Below are 19,598 nucleotides of genomic sequence, written 5' to 3' on the forward strand. Positions count from 1 at the left end.
ACCGGAATTGAACCCAGGACCCTTCAGTCCGTAGGCCGACGCTCTATCCACTGAGCCAAACCGGTTTCGGCCTTTTTTATTTTTAAAATATATTTCTTTATTGATTTCAGAGAGGAAGGGAAAAGGAGAGAGAGATAGAAACATCAATGATGAGAGAGAATCATTGATCGGCTGCCTCCTGCACACCCCCTACTGGGGTTCGAGCCCGAAACCCAGGCATGTGCCCTTGGCCGGAATCGAACCTGGGACCCTTCAGTCTGCAGGTTGATGCTCTATCCACTGAGCCAAGCTGGCTAGGGCTATTGCTTTCCTTTTTAAATATTTCTATTGATTTCAAAGAGGGACAGAGAGATAAAAACATCACTGATGAGAAAGAATCATTGACCAGCTCTCTCCTGGATGTCCCACACTAGCGATCGAGCCCACAACCCAGGCATATTCCCTAACCTGGGATTGAATTGTAACCTCCTAGTTCATAGGTTAACACTCAACCAGTGAGCCATGCCAGCCAGGGGGAAGAAAATATTTTTAAAATTGTCTGGATCTTTCTATCCTTAAAATACAAGCGGGATTTGATGACCTCCTTTCTGCAGCCACTCCTTAACCCTGTCTCTAAACACAATTTTTTTGTAAAGCATAAGGGAAATCTTGCTTTCCATATCTAAACCACCTGTATTCTAATATCTTATTTTCAGATGACCTACCTTAGTTCCTGGAAACTCATAATTCTGATATTTCATAGAGTTGAGATCTCACAATTCCACCCATGCTCCCTTGGTCAGCCAATGATACACTGTGAGCTAGTTAGGTAGGTAGATAAGTAGGCCAATAAATGGACTTTTATAAAGTTCTAAGTAAGAAGGGAAAGGCTATAGGAAATCAACTTGTCTAGAATCATGTTGCTACCATTTTTTAACTTGTGACAAACTAAATAGCATTGCATGGTTTATGAAAAGACACTTTGATGTATAGTAATTTCTCTATTATAAAACAAATACTTTTGGTCTTTACACATTTGAAAGTTAGTTGATGCTATAGCCATAAATTTTTATAACAGTATTTACTTGTCAATATTCAGTAGAGCAGAAATCAATGATTTGTAGAAAAGGCAGAAATTATGACATCCTAGTAATCTTACAGACATCATAGCATTTTAGAATCCCACCTCTCTTTATTTTTTTTAATTTATCTTTATTGTTGAAAGTATTACAGAGGTCCCCTTTTTAACCCCATTAATCCTTTCCTCCTGCCCCCTCCCCAGGCCTTCACCACACTATTGAAGTCCACCTCTCTTGATCTCAATTTCCTTATCAGAGGGTGCCAGATAAAATACATAACTCTGAGAGTTTAATTTGAATTTTTGATAAAATTTTTTTAGTATAAGTATATGGCAAATATTGCACAGTACATATCTATGCTATACTTTTTAAAATTTTTTTTTACTTGAAATTCAAATTTAACTGGGAGTCCTATATTTTTATTTGCTAAATCTAGCAAACCCTGTGGTAAAATGATTAGTTCAGAAGGGGTTGATATAGGTAACTTCTAAGGGTTCTTCTAGTTGGAATCATCCATATTTCAGTTGCAGGACCAGACTGGCAAGCTATATGCATATGTAGAACACATATTAGTATATGTATGTAAGGCAGTAGTTCTTAAGCTTCACTCCCCCTATGCCCTATGAAATTCTGATTCACTAGTTGTGGGTAAGGCCAAAAAATATGCAACTTTAACACCCAACCCAGGAAACTCTGATGCAAGTATTCTAGGAAACACTGAAATGTACATGGATTTTTTTTATCTACTCATCTACTGATGGACACTTGGTCTGCTTCCAAATCTTGGCTATTGTAAATAACTCTGCAATGACCATAGGGGTGCATATATTCTTTTGAATTAGTGTTTCAGGGTTCTTCGGATATATTCCCAGAAGTGGAATCTCTGGGTCATAGGACAGTTCCATTTTTAATTTTTTTGCACCAATCTGTATTCCCACCAAAAGTGCATGAGGGTTACCTTCCCTCCACATCCTTACCAACACTTGTTTGTGTATTTATTAATTGCAGCCATTCTGACAGGTATAGTATACTACTCAGCCATAAAGAAAAAGGAAATCTTACCCTTTGTCACAGCATGGATAAACCTGCAGAAAATTATGCTAAGTAAAATAAGCCAGTCAAAGAAAGACAAGGACCATATGATTTCACTCATATGTGGAATCTAATGAACAAAATTAACTAATAAGCAAAATAGAGACAGACTCATAGAGAGCAGGCTGACAGCTGTAAGACAAATGGGGATTTGGTGGGGTAGTGTGGAGAGATTGAGCAAAAAAAGAAAAAAAGAGAAAAAACTCATGGACATAAACAATAGTGTGGTTTGCTGGTAGTTGGGTGGGGTAGAGGGAAGTGGAGAAGGGTATAATGGGGAAATGGTGATGAACAGAGACTTGACTTGGGGTGGTGAACACACAATGCAGTGTACAGATTATGTTTTGTAATAAAAATAAATTTTAAAAAGAAAGAAAAACACAGTGACTTTCTCTTGCAAATGCAAAAATTATGACTGCCTGGATGACAGAATTTCCCTACCCCTCATTCATTTATGACCATACTATATATTGAACACTACTGTTCAAACCACACAAAAGACTCATTCTGGACTACTCTGCTAACACTTCTTTGACTAACACATATTTAATGCTAAATTGGTCATGAAATTGGTTTTCATTAATTTTTGTGAAAGTGAGGAACATTCAACTTAATCGTATTCAGACATGAATAAAAGCATTCTAGAAATAATAAAATGCCATTTTGTGATATGACTTGTTGAATATTGGACATGGCAATAATATAATTAGCTGGAATAGGGAAGAAGCAGCATGAGGCAGTGTGCTGACAAGAGAGAGGTAATTATTTTAATCCTATTCAATGTATTCGCCTGCAACTCCAAAAGGTCAGAGAATACTATATAAAACCCCTGAACAAAGCTCTTCTCCAGTGAAGATTCAATATTCTGCAATAGTCTTTTCCCCCCAACTTAATATTTTAATATTTCTTTATTAGAGTGTGTCCAAGTTAACATTTAACACCCTCACCAGAAGGTAACTGTAAGCAGAGGTAGTTCAACTTAAGTTTTTCATTAGACCAAAAATTGGTCTAATTTGTTTATTAGACCAAAAATTGACTGCATTTGATTGACCTCATCATGAATGGTTGTAACACCCGAGTGTGCAAATATCACATAATGACATATCAACACATTCAGAGATACCTAGCAGGAAAAACAAACAAACCTTAATTGTAAGTTGAGTACATGTTTTTATAAGGAATTATCTCACTATAACAAATATATTAAATTTTTTACTCTGTGTTAACTCTAAGATGTCTGGATTTCCATCCTGTCAGAAGGAACTAAGATAAAATTATTGCAATATGGTTTGGCGGAATTTCTTGGGTAGTTTTTGGTTTTACCATGTGGGAATGAAAGCAGAGAATTTAACATAATACAAGTCTGTTTCTGAATCCATCATCCTTTGGTTTAAATGCAAAATCTGCAACCTATTAGCTATATGATCCTGGAAACATATATAGCTTCTCTTTGCCTCAATTTCTACCTCTCTAAAATAGGACTAGAACCTTTCTCATTTTTCATTCTGAGGAGTAAATAAAGTAATGTGGAAAATGTCCTTAGATTAGTGCCTGGTGCGTGATAAGTATATTAGTGGAAGATCAAGGGTTGTTGTTATGCTTCTGGTTCATGGACTTTCCAAACATTCTCCTGGCTGGTGGCAATCTTCACCTACCATTTTGTTCACAGTTCATTTTTGGGGGATCAAATATCTCTGTTACAGCATGTTGATTCTTAAAGTACCAGGTATGTGAGATGAAAATACAAAGTAGTCATATTACTTTCACTCACTGATTATGTAATGAGTTTCCTGGCCTTGTCAGTACATTGCGAGTGTGTTAAAGATTAGTAAGAAGTACATGAGCTCACAATGCTGCAGTTGGCTCAGTTCTGGAAATAGAACCATTTCCTTCTTAGTGTCACTTAAGTCTGCAGGCTCTTTTTGGAGCCCCAAACCTTTGAGACAATTTGTTTTATTTGTTCCTCAAGGCCAAACCTGTGTGTTCACCTTCTGTTTGTGTCTTTATTTGTGAGATTTCCTGACTTTCATCATTACCTATAGTCCTAGAAAATCTGCTTTCTGTTTCAGTGTAGATTTTTTTTTTACAAAAATATGGAATGCTTCATGAATTTGTGTGTCATCCTTGCACAGGGGCCATGCTAATCTTCTCTGTATGGTTCCAACTTTTTTAGTATATGTGCTGCCAAAGCAAATACCAGTGTATTTTTGAGTTTTAAGTTCAAATATGTTCTCACACAACCCCTTTCTGCCCCTCCATCAATTCTGATTCAAACAGTGTGACTTACACTCTGAGAGAAACACTATCAGGCCTTTCTCATGGTTCTGTGTATACATCCAACCCCCACCCTCAGGCAGTATGAAAGTTTCCTGAATTGTTCTATTCATAACTATGTCCCTAAGACTAATGACAATACATGGCACAAAGTAGGAAGTAAATATTTGCTGAATGAATGAAATAACTGGTTTATCTCCACCAACACATATATTTCCTGTCTTTTCCTTCTTTGTTGCCTAACTTGGTGCTTAATTTTCTTTTATTAATTATTTTAATAAACTAATTACTGCCCAGTCTTGCCATTCATGTATATGTGCTCAACATTTTATTCAATTCCACTTTTTACTATCTAAGTGTTATTAGCAAAATTGTTCATGTCCAGAGGTCCTATTTTTACCTAATAAGAACCCATCCTTATCTCTAAAGTTTGATTTACCATGTAGGCAATTAATATAATAAAGAAACAATCAATGTACTACATTTTATTCCAGGCCAAGCCCTCTATTTCTAACCAGGTTCAAATCCATCATGACCCTTAGGGAAATGATATTTATTATAGAAGACAGCCCCATGATAAACAATTCCTGCCTATGACTTGAGTTCATATTTGCCTATCAATTAATAATGCAAAAACAGTATCACCTATGACTTGAGTCTATATTTGCCTATCAATTCATAATGCAAAAAATAATATCAGATTAATACAGTAGTCCTTCCTTACTTATTAGAGATCCATTCCAAGATCCACAGTGGATACCTGAAACAATGGATAGTACCAAAACTTACATATATTATTTTTCATATATATATATATGTATATATACACACATATGATGAAGCTAAATTTATGAATTGGGCATAGTAAGATATTAACAACAATAGCTAGTAGTAAAATAGAACAATTACAACAGTATGTAGTAATAAAAGTTATATAAATATGGTCTCTCCCTCTGATAACTGAGATGACTTCTAATTGGCAGAGAGTGCACAATATGAAATGCTGGACAAAGAAATGATTCACATCCCAGGTGGGACAGAGCAAGATTTTATCATGCTACTCAGAATAGCATGCAATTTAAAGCTTATGAATTATTTCTAGAATTTCCCATTTAATACTTTGGGGCTGCAGATAATTGAAAACCTGGAAAGCGAAACCTGAGATAAGGAGGGGACTATTATACTTAATGATCAATATCTCAGGCAATGATGGAAAATACCAATACAATTGTATACAGGATATACAAATGCAAAATTAGCAAACACTGGGTGACATTTCTAATAAGAAAGTAACTTGAACCTGCAGAGTTGTTAGGTGTTTCACATGGCAGGATGGTTGAGAACCTCTGTTTGTGTATTGGGGAACGAGAGCAACTAATAAATGCCACGTAATCAGACAAGAGAGTCATTCCATCAAATATTGAATTTCTGAACTCTCATGGGAGATGGCCTTCAATGCATAGGCACAGTCCCAACTTGGTCTGCCACAATACTCTGCAGGGGCTTCTGGAAAGATACTCAACTTAGATGGCAGGCATGGCATGGGGGAGAGATTTCCATTGACTGCTCATCAAACAGTTCACTAGATTTACTTAGACATCTAACATTTCCATATGGGTTACCTATAATGCCAAATCTTTTTTTCTTTCAAAAAGTTCTTGCTTTTTAAATAATCTAGATAGTTTAAAATATATCCTGTAACTTTGATAAAGCATTACAGTCCTTTTTTAGAAAGTGAAAATTGCTGTTCTCAAATAGAAACAAATTTTACATCAAAGAAATTGAATTCAATGCAGAAGGAGAAAAATCCAAATATGTAAAGCATTCTAGCTGCTGGCACTGATATTGGCAAAGACTGTTTCTAAACATGCAACATAAAGAGATATGAGGTGGTTTATAAAATTCCAGAAGTTTCACACCTTTATTGTAATTGTCAGAACATCCAAATTACAGTGTTTCTTAGCCAGAGTGACATGAAGACCAAACTCTTAACTTTATAGAGAAAGGCAGACCCTATCCATGATACTGTACACCTAGATGTTTAGAGAAATCTAGATAATTGACTGCAGTTTTCAGTCAACATGGATCCAAAACTCAGACCACTGATAATTTTTGTAACCTCTTTCAAAGGGCAGACAAAATGGTTCTCAAAGTATTTTGTGATAAAGAGAAAGAATGATATTTTACCAGTCTAATACAATTACAATGATAGCATAATATTAGGTAAGAAGCTACCGGGATACCCAGAGCATAGAGCCTAGGCAAACTATTACAGATGCAGCTAAGATCCTCTTATTGTGATCTGTAATCACTGTTGGCTACCTCTTTGTCAGCAAATATTAGTCCAGATAGAAGACTACATTTTGATAAAAAGAAAATTAGAAAAAATGAAAGAGGTCTTAAAAATTACTCTTGAAAAATTGCCTAAATTCTCACTAAAGAAGCAAAATAGAAGGAAGCTGTGCTGTTTGGCAGCAAACTCTGTCTTGGTAATTGAAAAAAGGAAGAAACAAACAAACACCAGACTGCAGCAATGTTGACTCAGTAGGTAGTAAGATTCTTAACCATTCAGTTTCAATATCCCCTATGACTAACCCCACTGATTTTGTGCCTATATATAAGTGAATACATAGGAAGAGAGAGAGGGAAGGAAGAAGAGAGGGAAGGAACAGGGAATAGATAAGGTGAGAGAGACAGAATCTTCATTCAAACAAAAGGACCTTAGTTTCAATATGGCTGAGAAAACCAGTTTAGATATTTTCATGTAGCTCAGGCTTTTATTAAGGCTGTCTGCTTGTGGTTAGGTCTAATTGATGAATATGTCTGGCTCCCAAGCCCACCCTGACAGGGTTGATATAGAGAAGGGAGGCCTAAAAGATCCACCCTTCTCCAAATATGGATTGACTAGCCATCCCCTTATAGCAAGTTGATGGCAAGATCCAGGATTCCAGTTAACTGAATTAACTATTCCCATAATGCAAACAGGGCCACCCACCAAAGCACTAATTTGACCTAAAAATCTTTTTTTCGGGGGGGGAGGGGATTGCTAAGCAAGTGAGTACCACAAACTGACTGATTCCTTCATATAGACAAAATTCTCAAAGCTGAACAGGAATGAGGGACAAAAATAGCTCTTCATTTGTCATAGGGAAAGAATGAGGTCTCATTGGTAAGGAGGAAACAGAACTCCTTGTCAGGGATGTAACAGCCAATGTGGTTGAGAAAGAATATCTGCTAATAGAGAAGAAAAGAAATAAACTAAACAAAATGAGACTACCAGGACCGATCTGAATAAGAGCTCAAATGAATGTTGACAGAGTGAAAGAAATAGCAGAAACCTGTGTGACAAACCACATCTAGGACAGATTTCTGATAGTCCTTTATGTGAAAAGATTTGGGTGCATAATTTCCTTGTCAAGCCAGCTATTCAAAATTCTAACCCAAGATTTTTCCTGGTGTGTGAATATAAATTTTCTATGTGACAAGTTGTATTTGACAAATGGATTTACTCCATAAGATATTTTATTTGGGCATTTTTATTCAGTTTTCTTTTGTTCCCTTCCTAACAGCATACAGATTAGGGAACCATGAATAATTGTCACCCGTTATTTAAAAATATGATCTGTGTGATTTTTCTACCTCCATAGTTGAGTGGAAAGAAACAAACTGGTCTTTTTCATGTGGTTGTTAGTTCTAGGAAATGTCTTAAATATAACAATTATGTCCCTTATACAAACACTTAAATCATGAGCTCTTCAGTCCAGCTACACAAAAGAAACATTGATCTACATTATTGCTATGAAAGCACACAAACTTGAATTTATTTTCTTTGATCTGCCCATCAGAAAGTCAATCTTACTCCAAGGTGGAGTTTATTTTATATTACTGGTATACTAGAGGCCCAGTGCACAAATTTGTGCACGGGTGGGGTCCAGCCAGCCCGGCCCCAATCGGGGCAGATTGGGGCCAGGTCTATAAGAAGGAGAAGATGGCGGGAGGTTGGCCAGCTGGCCCTCCTTGATCGGGGCCGATCAGAGCCAGGCTGTCTGGAGGGAGGAGCCGTGGGCCTATTGGGTGGTGGCAGCCCATTGAGGGTGAGGCCAGCTGTGGGGAGGGGCCATCCCTGCCCCTGATGGGAGTGGGGGGCTGATATTGAGGGAGGCGGGTGGCAGAGGGGCTGCAGGAGGTTGGCCGGCTGGCAATCAGGGGCGGGGCAGCCTGGGGGAGGGTCTGCAGGCCGATTGGGGTGGTGGGGGCCCATCGGGGATGGGGCCAGCCAGAGGGAGGGGCTGCAGGCCCATCAGGGTGAGAGTGGCCTATCAGGGGCAGGGTGGCTAGGGGGAGGGGCCATGGAAAGTTGGCCGGCTGGCCCCATCCCCAGATCAGGCCAGTTTGCTGGCCACAGTGGGCATCATAGTGACTGGTCATTCTGGTCATTACAGCGTTTCAGCCTTTTTATATGTATAGATGACCATGAGAACTCAGGTTCTCTTTATCTCTTGAAATCTTTTGCAAATGAACTTTTTATAAGAGTTTGTCTACAGGACACTATCAGAAACAAACAAACAAACAAACAAACAAGCTATTTGGGCCACAGTAAGATACTTCACACCAATTTATTCAATTGTACTTGCTCACACAAACAAACAAACAAGTTGTACTACATGACAAATGCTAATAAATTTGGTCTAACACTCCCCTGACACTGCATCAAGAAAATAATAAGCAATGAATTGATAATGAGACAAAGGATGATTGATTTGCTTGTGCACAGAATGATCAACCCTCAGAAATAATCATCACCACAAACATGCAGATATAAAACAGTGAAGGTGTTTTTTAAAGAGGAATAGAGGGAGGAAATGCCTATCATGGAACATGTTTTATGCTTTGGTTTGAGAACATCAGTTTATTTAAATTCAAGTGAATTGACTCATTAAATATAATTGTAAAATTCCTAGAAACTTAAAGACTTAAGAGTGTCCACAGGGAAAAAAACAATATTTCTCTTTGAAATCACAGATATCTTACCTCCATTGGGAAATGTGAAATAGCTTTGAAATTGATGTGCTGGGTCATTAAGCAGGAATACTTGACAAAGCTACTTTGATTTCATAGATTGTAAATCCCTGCAACTCTGCAAGAAGCCATTTACAAAATTGAGCTATTGATTGTGCTAATCTATACAGTGATTACTAGAAGCAACCTAATGAGTAGGTGCTGTTTCTACAGTGTGCTTCAGAGACACTATGCAGGGCTACAGTCAAAAAGTTTGTTCCTTTGGGCCTGAGCATTATGGTTGACCCAAGTTCCTTATTAAAATATAAAAATACTCATGTGTAAAACAATTATAGCAAAAAGTATACTCTTGAAATTTAAAAAAATCTCATTTATTACTGAGATCATTTTTATTATAGCATTTGAATTGGTAACATTGCCTCACAACTGTAATCCAAATAAATTATTTTTTAAAAAAACTTATATTGTAGTAAGAAGTTTATAATTTATTTATAGTACCTAAAAATAATCTAAAGCCTAAATGTCCACACTGGGTGAATTGCTGGACTCTATAGTACAGTAATAAACTAGAATATATTTTATTAAAAGTAACAGTTATGAGGATTAAATTACTGGGATGAGAAAGACTACTGGAAATGATTAGGGAAAATATAGAACTCAGAATGATATTTTAAAAAGAATGTAAGTAGTGCCTGGTTTAGAAAATTGTTTTGTTTAATTTTGTTGTTTAACTGTTAAAACTTAGATCTTTCTATTTAACTTTTATGTTCAGATTATTAAATATGGGAATATGTTAAAGGAAAAAATAATGTTCTTGTGCAGGAACACACCCTAAAATATTTTTATTCATTAATCCACTCACTCTTTTAATAAATATATTGAGTTCCTATTATGCACAATGTACCTTGAGAAGGTTCAAATATGAATATGATCTGATTCTTATTTTCAAGAACCTTATAACCTTAGGAGAAATATATAATACATTAAATAGAATGGGGAGTGATTAGTTGGTAAGTAAAAGGATAAAGGGATACCAGAATTGGCACCTGGTAGGAAGACATGGTTGGAGAGAGGCATCTCATAAAGATGTAAGAGAAAATGGACAGGAGAGTGAACCAAACACATCTTAATTTTGTACATCACAATTATGTCCTTTAATTTTTCCTTTCTCAAGTTATCAAGAAAGATGTGAGAATGTAGAAAAAATGTAGAAAAGCAGTTAGGATTTAAGCATAACCAGCTAGTCCTAAAGAAAGATGTGGGGATAGTAAAATGACTAACCATCCATTCAGCTGAGAAAAACATCAACTTTGAGAGAATAAATTATAGACATATAAATGAGCAACTCAGGACTAGAACTCTTACTCTAATCCAGTTTTTTATATTTTTATTGATTTCAGAGAAGAAGGAAGAGAGAGAGAGAGAGAAACATCCATGATGAGAGAGAACCATGGATCACCTGCCTCCTGCACGCTCCCTACTGGGATCAAGCCTGCAACCCGGGCATGTGCTCTGACTGGAATTGAACCTGGGACCCTTCAGTCCGCAGGTTGATGCTCTATCCACTGAACCAAACCAGCTAGGGTTAATCTGTTTATTTCTTAACAGCCTTAACAAAGGAAATAAAATAAAGTGATATGATAAACACATGTAACCTGCAAAAACTGTGTTTGAGAACTAGGTACAAAAGATGTGTATAATTCAGTTTGGAATTGAAAATTTATTGGGGAACTTCCTGTTTTCCATTTCTCTCTTTGATATTGTGAGTCTTGTCTGAGATAGACTCTCATATCCACATAATTTGGCTAACAACATTGACACCACAGCTAAATTATACTCGAAAGGAAACTATTATGATGATACTGAGAGAATAATAAACATCAACATTCTTACACAGATAAGTAGTGATGATGACAGTGATTCACATAATTTTAGAAAAGACTTCATGGAAAATATTTGATGCTAAATAAAATGAAATATACTCAAATTTATCTACTTCAGCTATAAGATGTGCATCATTCTTACGGTAAAGGTTATAATACAATCTATAATTGGAAGTTTCCTACAGACAAATATTTCAGTTCTATAGGTGGATTGGCTACACTATAATCTGATGTCTTACTATATGCACTCCTAGACATTGGCTAATGACTACAACTAGCTCTATCTAGTAGAAAAACTAGAGGTATTAGATAATAATAGTTGTTGCTGTTACTATTGTGGTTGTTATTCTTCTAGGAAAAATTTCATTTATTTCCTTCTTTGAGGAATTAAAGACTTTCTCAAGGTTGTTGACCTGTAGTAATTACCTACAGTAATGACCTATTAGACTCAGACATATGGAGCATTATGGAAAGATTTTTTTTAATAGATTTTATTGATTTTTTACAGAGAGGAAGGGAGAGGGATAGAGAGTTAGAAACATCGATGACAGAGAAAAACACCGATCAGCTGCCTCCTGCACACCCCCCACTGGGGATGTGCCCGCAACCAAGATACATGCCCTTGACCGGAATCGAACCTGGGACCCTTGAGTCCGCAGGCCGACACTCTATCCACTGAGCCAAATCGGTCAGGGCAGGAAAGATTTTTTTCATGCATAGCAAGTTACCGAACAGTGGTAGAAAAGCACTATGTAACTGGATTTTATTTAAAAATTCGATTTTGTTTTTAAAAAATGTATATATTTAAAATAAACTTCAATAGGTGAGGAAAGCAACACCCTGGTGAGAAACAATTTGCTGATTGTAGGGAGAGGCTCTAGGGTCAAGCCTCGGGCTGACCTGTGGCGGGGCTACAAACAAGTCCCAGCATGGAGGGCAGAGCTCTCCTAGCATAATTAAGCCTGACCTTGTAGCCCTCCCTAATTCCTTCCTAAGTAGCTAATGGGCTGTGAGAGGTGCAGCAAGTGTTGCCAAAACAAGAACATTTGTATACATGTTAATCTACCCTTATTGTTTGTTTGTTTTTAAAAATAAAGCATTGGCTTGCAGGCTGGGTCTTTTATGTCCTCATCCAGGCACAGGAGATCCACCGAGCCCCAGCTGTATTCTCTTGTCTGTCTTTTCTTCAATCTTTAACTGCCACTCCTCAGGTTCACCTTTGGCCATGCTGGTGTAGCACAGCTGATAACTGGAAAGCATTCACACATATAATATAGATATTATTAGAAATATAGAAAATTGCCCATTCCCTGTTTGGGTGAATGCTATCTGAGCCACCTCATTGTGTAATGTACATCTCCTTCATACACTGCCATAAATGTCTGCCAAACCTCCTCCCAGGACATGAAAAATTATATGGTTGGATTTTACTGTTTCAATCAGTCAGAGGCAGAGTTTGTTGTTAGTTGACCCAAATTACAATCCTTATAACAATCTCAACTCCATTGCACAATCTAAGATACAAAATCTCAGAATAAAATACTCCAGATGCAGTTAAGGTATCACCTACAACATCCAACACTCCAGTATGTACTCATGACTACCCAATGTCTGCCTTCTCTCTCTCTCTCTCTCTCTCTCTCTCTCACACACACACACACACACACACACACACACACACACAGCCTAGCATTCTGTACCATCACAATACTAGAGATCACAGCTTTGTGCCTGGGGGCAGAACTCCTGGAAGGCTTCATAGAAGAAACTGCATTTAAGCTGACTCCTAATTGAATAGTCAACAAAATAAGTAAAAAATGAATAGTTACATGATGAAAATTATAGTGATGGGGCTTTATAAACACTATGTTAGAGGTTTTCAAAAGGTAGTGGTTTTTGAAAATGGGAACATTTCTGAGCTCAACTATATCCCTAATGAAAAAGAATCCGTTGGGATTTGGTGTCCAGGAATCTACATTTAAAGACATTTCTCAGGTGATCCTGATGTACCTCTGGGGTCTACATTATAGACTCTACTTAATGTTAGTCTTGCAAAATCAAACTTTTGCATGTGTTCTGACATAATGACTCATGATTTTGGTTATGGTGGAAACATATCAATTGGCTCCCATTATTTCTAAGAAAAAATTGTATGGTCTAATATTCTCCCTGTTTTTTAAGACATTTTTAAAGAAAGACAACTTTATATGCAATTGGGAAATAAAGGAGTTTGGAAGAGTACTGCAAAAGGAGATGAAAATGAATAGTCTCAAAGTTGCACAATGGGATAGTGTAAACGTTTGCAAAACTAGTTTTGGACAAAAAACTTTGTGTAACTTAATGTTCAGGCTTTGATCTGAGTATGAACATTTGCATTGCATATTCCCAATTTGTCTTGGAAAGACCTCTGGCAAAATGACATTAAATAGAAATTCACTATATTCACATATAATTTGAGATAAATGAAAATTAATTGCCCTTTCAGCTAATTCACAGTGGACTCATAAAAATATTTTTTTTTATCCTGTAAGGCCCTTCAATATTCTAACTCTTCCAGCACACCATCTGTGCAGTTTTTTTTGGTGCATCTGCAAGTTCCATCTCAGTGACAGAGAGATTGGAGAGCTGTACAGCTTTAAAATATTTTTAAAAATATTGAAGTATTGGAAAAGTATATACTACTATTGAAAAGTCTTTTATTGCTTGTACCCTAAAAATGTGAGAATTTTAGTCAATAAAATAAAGCGATATTCATATAGACAACACAGGATTTGTTGATGTTATTTGTCTTGATTCAGAAATCAAGGATGTTACTTTTCTTCTTCAGACATTCTAGTTGAAATTATTGAAATACGTTGCAGAGAGCACTGTGAATCTTATCAAAGTTTATAAGCTCTTAATAAAAAAAAATTCCAAATATGGGTTGAGTTTATGCTTCTATTTCAGGCAGATTTATTTTCTAATTTCAGATGCCAGTAGAATTTATTTGAATTAATTTCACTATTACATATAATAGTACATTAGATATTCAGGAAAATTTTATAGTTTCAATTTTAAATTAAATGTTCATGTCAGTATTTGGAATCTATTTTCTTTTCCTCAGAAAAAAAAGAGACTACATTTTTTTCAGGAGTTAAAAAGTCTCTCCCTCAAAGGTTTGAAATTGATTTAAATCAGAGAAAAATCTGGATTCTTAAGAAAATCCATTTTCACAAACTATCTTTTTAAAACTAAGAATTATAAGTTGTAAAATTCCTATGATATTTTTCCATATTATGACAACTACAAAATAATTTAATGACTAACTCATTAAAAGTATATATTAATGTTAAATGTTCAATATTGCATAATTGACTTACCTGTTTATTTACTGATCTTTTTTTAATATATTTTATTGATTTTTTTACAGAGAGGAAGGGAGAGGGATAGAGAGTTAGAAACATCGATGAGAGAGAAACATCGATCAGCTGCCTCCTGCACACCCCCTACTGGGAATGTGCCCGCAACCAAGGTACATGCCCTTGACCGGAATCGAACCTGGGACCCTTGAGTCCGCAGGCTGACGCTCTATCCACTGAGCCAAACCGGTTAGGGCTACTGATCTTTCATACTAAAAAATAACATCAAGATTGTGTAACAGATTATTTTCTCCTTTGCATGCCAAAGAAAGGCATGCAAAAATGATATTCTGATATTTAAAAAGTAACTTAAGACACAGTCCTTAACATAATACAAAATGGTGAACTTAAAAACTTCACTGCTTCTTCTACTAATTATTGAATTTGTCAATTAGTGAAATGAGTAGATAGATGTCAATCTTCTTGATCAATGTGATGAATAGAACCTATGTGTTTTGGAGAACACCTTACAGGAAGGTCAGAAAATCCTTAAGGAAAATTGTTGATAGATGTTATTAAATGTACAAGGCCTGGGTGAATTGCTTATTGACATGTTCTTAAACTAAATGATTTTCACTCATGCTTGAAGGTCAAACCAGTCACCCTTTGATAAAGCACCAGCTATAAGATCATTCTTGATGAATTGCGGAGCTCTTGGTCAGAAAATTAAGAGTTTTTCATAAGTTTAAAATAGGTCTGAGGGCAAAGGGGGGAGAGAAAACAAAAGGGTTGTTAGGGAACTAGAAAGAGTAGCAGTTTCTATATACAGTTGTTGTTTTTTTCTGGACAATAAAACAGAAAATGTCTCTCTTGGCCACCTAATGAGGGTATGATAGACTCCTGCCTTCCTAATTTGCATATTCAGGCATCATGGCATTTGTACAGAGCATCACAGTACTAAAATATCTCCCTGGTAGCTGAATGTTGGTTTTCAAAGTGTCCTTGGATCACAACAGCTAAAAAGGCATTCGTGAGCAGATGGCAATTGTGTGGTGAAAAGTCTAATTTTATTTGCCTTCTCTAATGGAGAGAGCCAGGACAGTCAGGCAGGTCAAGGCATGTGGGCAGGACTAACATATTGTATGTGAAGGGAAAACTTGGAAAGCTCAGTTAGGCAGCTAATGAGACAACTTACAGGCCCACAGGCTGATTCTGTGTCTGCAAAATGATGAAGGAAAGGCAGGAATGGAAGCACTATCCCAGAAAATGCAGGTCATAAGCCTCCGGAACACTTCATAGACCACAGGAGCATTAAAACCAGACAAAACTGTATTCTTGAAGTACAGATATACCATCTAAAACTGTGACACTAGAAAAATTAATTCATCTGTCTAAGCCTTATTGTTCTCATCTATTAAATTACTATGATTAATAATACCCCTACCATAGGTGGCTATGAGAATTATATGAAATAATTTAAATGAGAAATAGCACTTAGCATAGTGTTTGGTTTATAGTAAGATCTCAATAAATATTATAAATATTAGTTTTGACAATTTTATAAATGATGAAGGCAAAAAGTGTTTGGAGGGCTTTATTATACCAGGTTCCCTAAAAGTAGAACCTGAGACAAGGATTTTTTGGAACTGAAGAACAGTGGCAATTTCAGGCCCAACACTTACCATGTTTTGGTAGAATCAACAGTGATCTATCTCAAAAGCTGATTGTGTATACCTCTTCCCAGCTCTGTGTTCAGGAGTGTATGTCAGTTACTTGAAATCAGCCTTGGTGGTAGTATTTAAATCATAGAAATCAGCAAATGCTAAAATCAGCCTCTGTCATTCTGCCCCTCCAGCCAGTTATTAAACAATTACCAGCACACATTTGTTTGTAACTAAATAAGAGAAAGATGTTTTGAAATGTTATTCCCCACATATGATTTCTAAGATGGGCTAAAGGTTGAACTGGGACAGTTCCCAAAAGTCTAGAAATAGCAAGAATGTTTCAAGACAATGGCTTTCTTTATGCACAAAAATATTTTTCGATATATCCAATTTCATCAATGTTATCACTTTATGCCATTTTTGTTTTCTTTACTCACTCTTCCCCAATTCTCTGCTGATAAATAATCTTGCTCTAGCAATGGACTGAACTGCTGTAATAACTTGAATCTAACAATAGACTGGGAAGACTCAGCAGGACAGGAACACAGAACTGAGTTGCTTAGCAACCTGAAGTCACTCAGAGGAGCAATGGAATCATTTACATCACAGTTGATTTCCCCAAAAGTATGTTACATCCTGACCCAGACAGACAGTTGAAAGTTAGTGGTACTACTTCCCAAACCAAGTAATAAAATTTACTAGAACATTTTCAAACTATGCATAGAATCCTTGCAAATCAGTCTAACTCCCTGTCTTGTAGACAGCAACCATATAGGAACAACTGTAAAGTGGATCAGACTGAGAATGCAGGAAAAATCTCCCTCAAGGTTTTATTTCAGTGCTGAGACAATCATTTAAAGAAGTTCTTTCTCCAAAGTCCCTGATCATCATCTCACCCTTTGGGGGAAACAAAAGCGAAGCAAAAGTAAAAACAAACAAACAAACACTGAAACTTATTTTCTAAATTCACTTATGTCTCCTTAGGCAGTTAAGAGGCGTTTAGAAGAAAAAAGTTTGATTAAGCCCCTGAAAACACTGCCCCAACCCAAATACATGTCAGGCATTCAAAAAATAAGAAGCTATACAGCTTCATCAAGCAGCATATATTATTGATGGATTGTACTGCCAGGTATCCTGAATCTATATAATAAAAGCCTAAGCGACCGTTATGGCAGAATGACAAGAATGACTGGTCGCGATGACGCGCACTGATCACCAGGCTGGCCAACCTCCCACGATCTCTCCCCCTGGCTGGCCAGCCCCAATCAGCCACGATCACCAGCCAGGCCGAGGGACCCCACCTGTGCATGAATTCGTGCACCAGGCCTCTAGTCTAATATAAAAACCAGTAAGAAGCAGGTTTCTCAAGTCCCATGGAAACTCAGAGAGCAACCCATTCTGAGCCCACAAGGAATCTGACAATTGGATGTGCCCTTAGGTTATCCATGTCAAAAGACAATGGCATCATTATTACATATTAGAATAATAAATATTGAGTATAAAATAACAAGTATGGTGGGGTTATATTTTTTAGTAACTTGTTGATGAATAATATTTGTAACTATACAAACAATACAGGTCCATGTTTTTAAAAAGTCAAAGAGTTATATTTCTTGAATTATTCTTATGGCTGGCCCTTTCTCATTCATTTGACTTCAGCTTCAGTGTGAACTCCTAGAGAGGTCTTCCTTTCCTAAAGTAGCCCTTCTGATTTCTATTGTTCATTCTATCAGCTCCCTTCTTTATGCTTTTTTGGTGGTCTTTATTACACATTACAATTTATGATTATTTCATTTACATATTTAATATATCTCATAAAACCTGCAATGTCATTAATTGTTACAAACTCCATTTTCTTATAAGTTAAATTGATACAGTGCTATTATCCTGTGTATCTTATACTGCTCCTTCTATAATGTAAACTTCATGGGGCAGTGATCTTGTCTGTCTTTAGTACAGTTGGATTTTCAGTGCCTACCACAATGCCAGGCTCAAAAAGTGTTCACTGAACGAGTGAATCAGATCATGTTAACTACACTGCTCTGAATCTTCCCATATCAGTACCCAAAGAGCAATTGTTTTCTTTTTAACAGTTTTACATTATTCCATTGTATTTAATGACTTCTTTTTTTGATGACTATTAAAAATGTTTCCAATTTTTGTACTATTGAACAATGTTCAGTGAACATCTGCTGCACAAAACTTTGGGTAATTGTGTAATATCTGTAAGATACATTCTTAGGAGTGCAATTGTTGGGTCAAATATGTATATTTAATTTCAATATATATTGCCAAGTATAGTGTTTTGTATCTGTTTTATGAACACACAGCATGAAAGAGGTGTTCCAGTAAGAGTTATAATTCAAGTGGTCTTTTTGGAAGAACATAATTTATTTATGTACACATGGGTCCCAAGTACCAACTATTGCTCTATATTTCTTAGAGATATGCTCCAAGATATTCTAAGTTTCACCAACCTTTCTGCTTTGGAAGAGATAAAGTAATACCACCCTCTTCAATCTATCCTACACACCATCATTAGATTAACATGTTAATCTCTTTTAATTTTCTTCTTCATACTTTTTCATATTTTCCTATGTTCTAAAATACACATTTATTGTTTCATAACTAAAAATGTTTTTTTAATATTTTTATTGATTTCAGAGAGAAAGGGAGAGGGAGCTAGAAACTTCAATGATGACAGAGAATCATTGATTGGCTGTCTCCTGCATGCCCCACACTGGGGATCAAGCCCACAACCAGGGCATATGACCTTGACCAGAATCAAACTGGGACCTTTCGGTCCATAGGCCAATGCTCTATCCACTGAGCCAAACCAGCTAGGACCATAATTGAAAATGTTATAAATAAATGGAAGAAAGTAGCAGATTTTGTCTCTTGAACACCAATAGCACATAAACATGAATGTAGTTATGTCTCTTACCAGAAAAAAAAGTAATACTAAACCCTATTTTTTTTATTCCAATGGCTTCTGACTCCACACAAGTTGAAAATATCTCAGCTGATAATTTCAAGCTCTCCATGATCTATCAATCACCTTCTGAACTTTGTTAAAGACATTAGGAATGATCTCTGGAACCTACCTTCCACTGTGGCTTTTGGTGTATCTTTTGCCTGACCACTCAAAACCTCTACTCCTTTTCCTCATTAAAAACCCTAAAAATACCTCAAGGCCAAATCAAATACTACATTTTTGGGAAAGACTTCTCCCTTCATGAGCTTACTCTGAAAGCTATTTTTTTCATTATG

The sequence above is a fragment of the Myotis brandtii genome, unplaced genomic scaffold (genome assembly GCF_000412655.1).
Source record: "Myotis brandtii unplaced genomic scaffold, ASM41265v1 scaffold126, whole genome shotgun sequence".
Taxonomy (NCBI): Eukaryota; Metazoa; Chordata; class Mammalia; order Chiroptera; family Vespertilionidae; genus Myotis; species Myotis brandtii.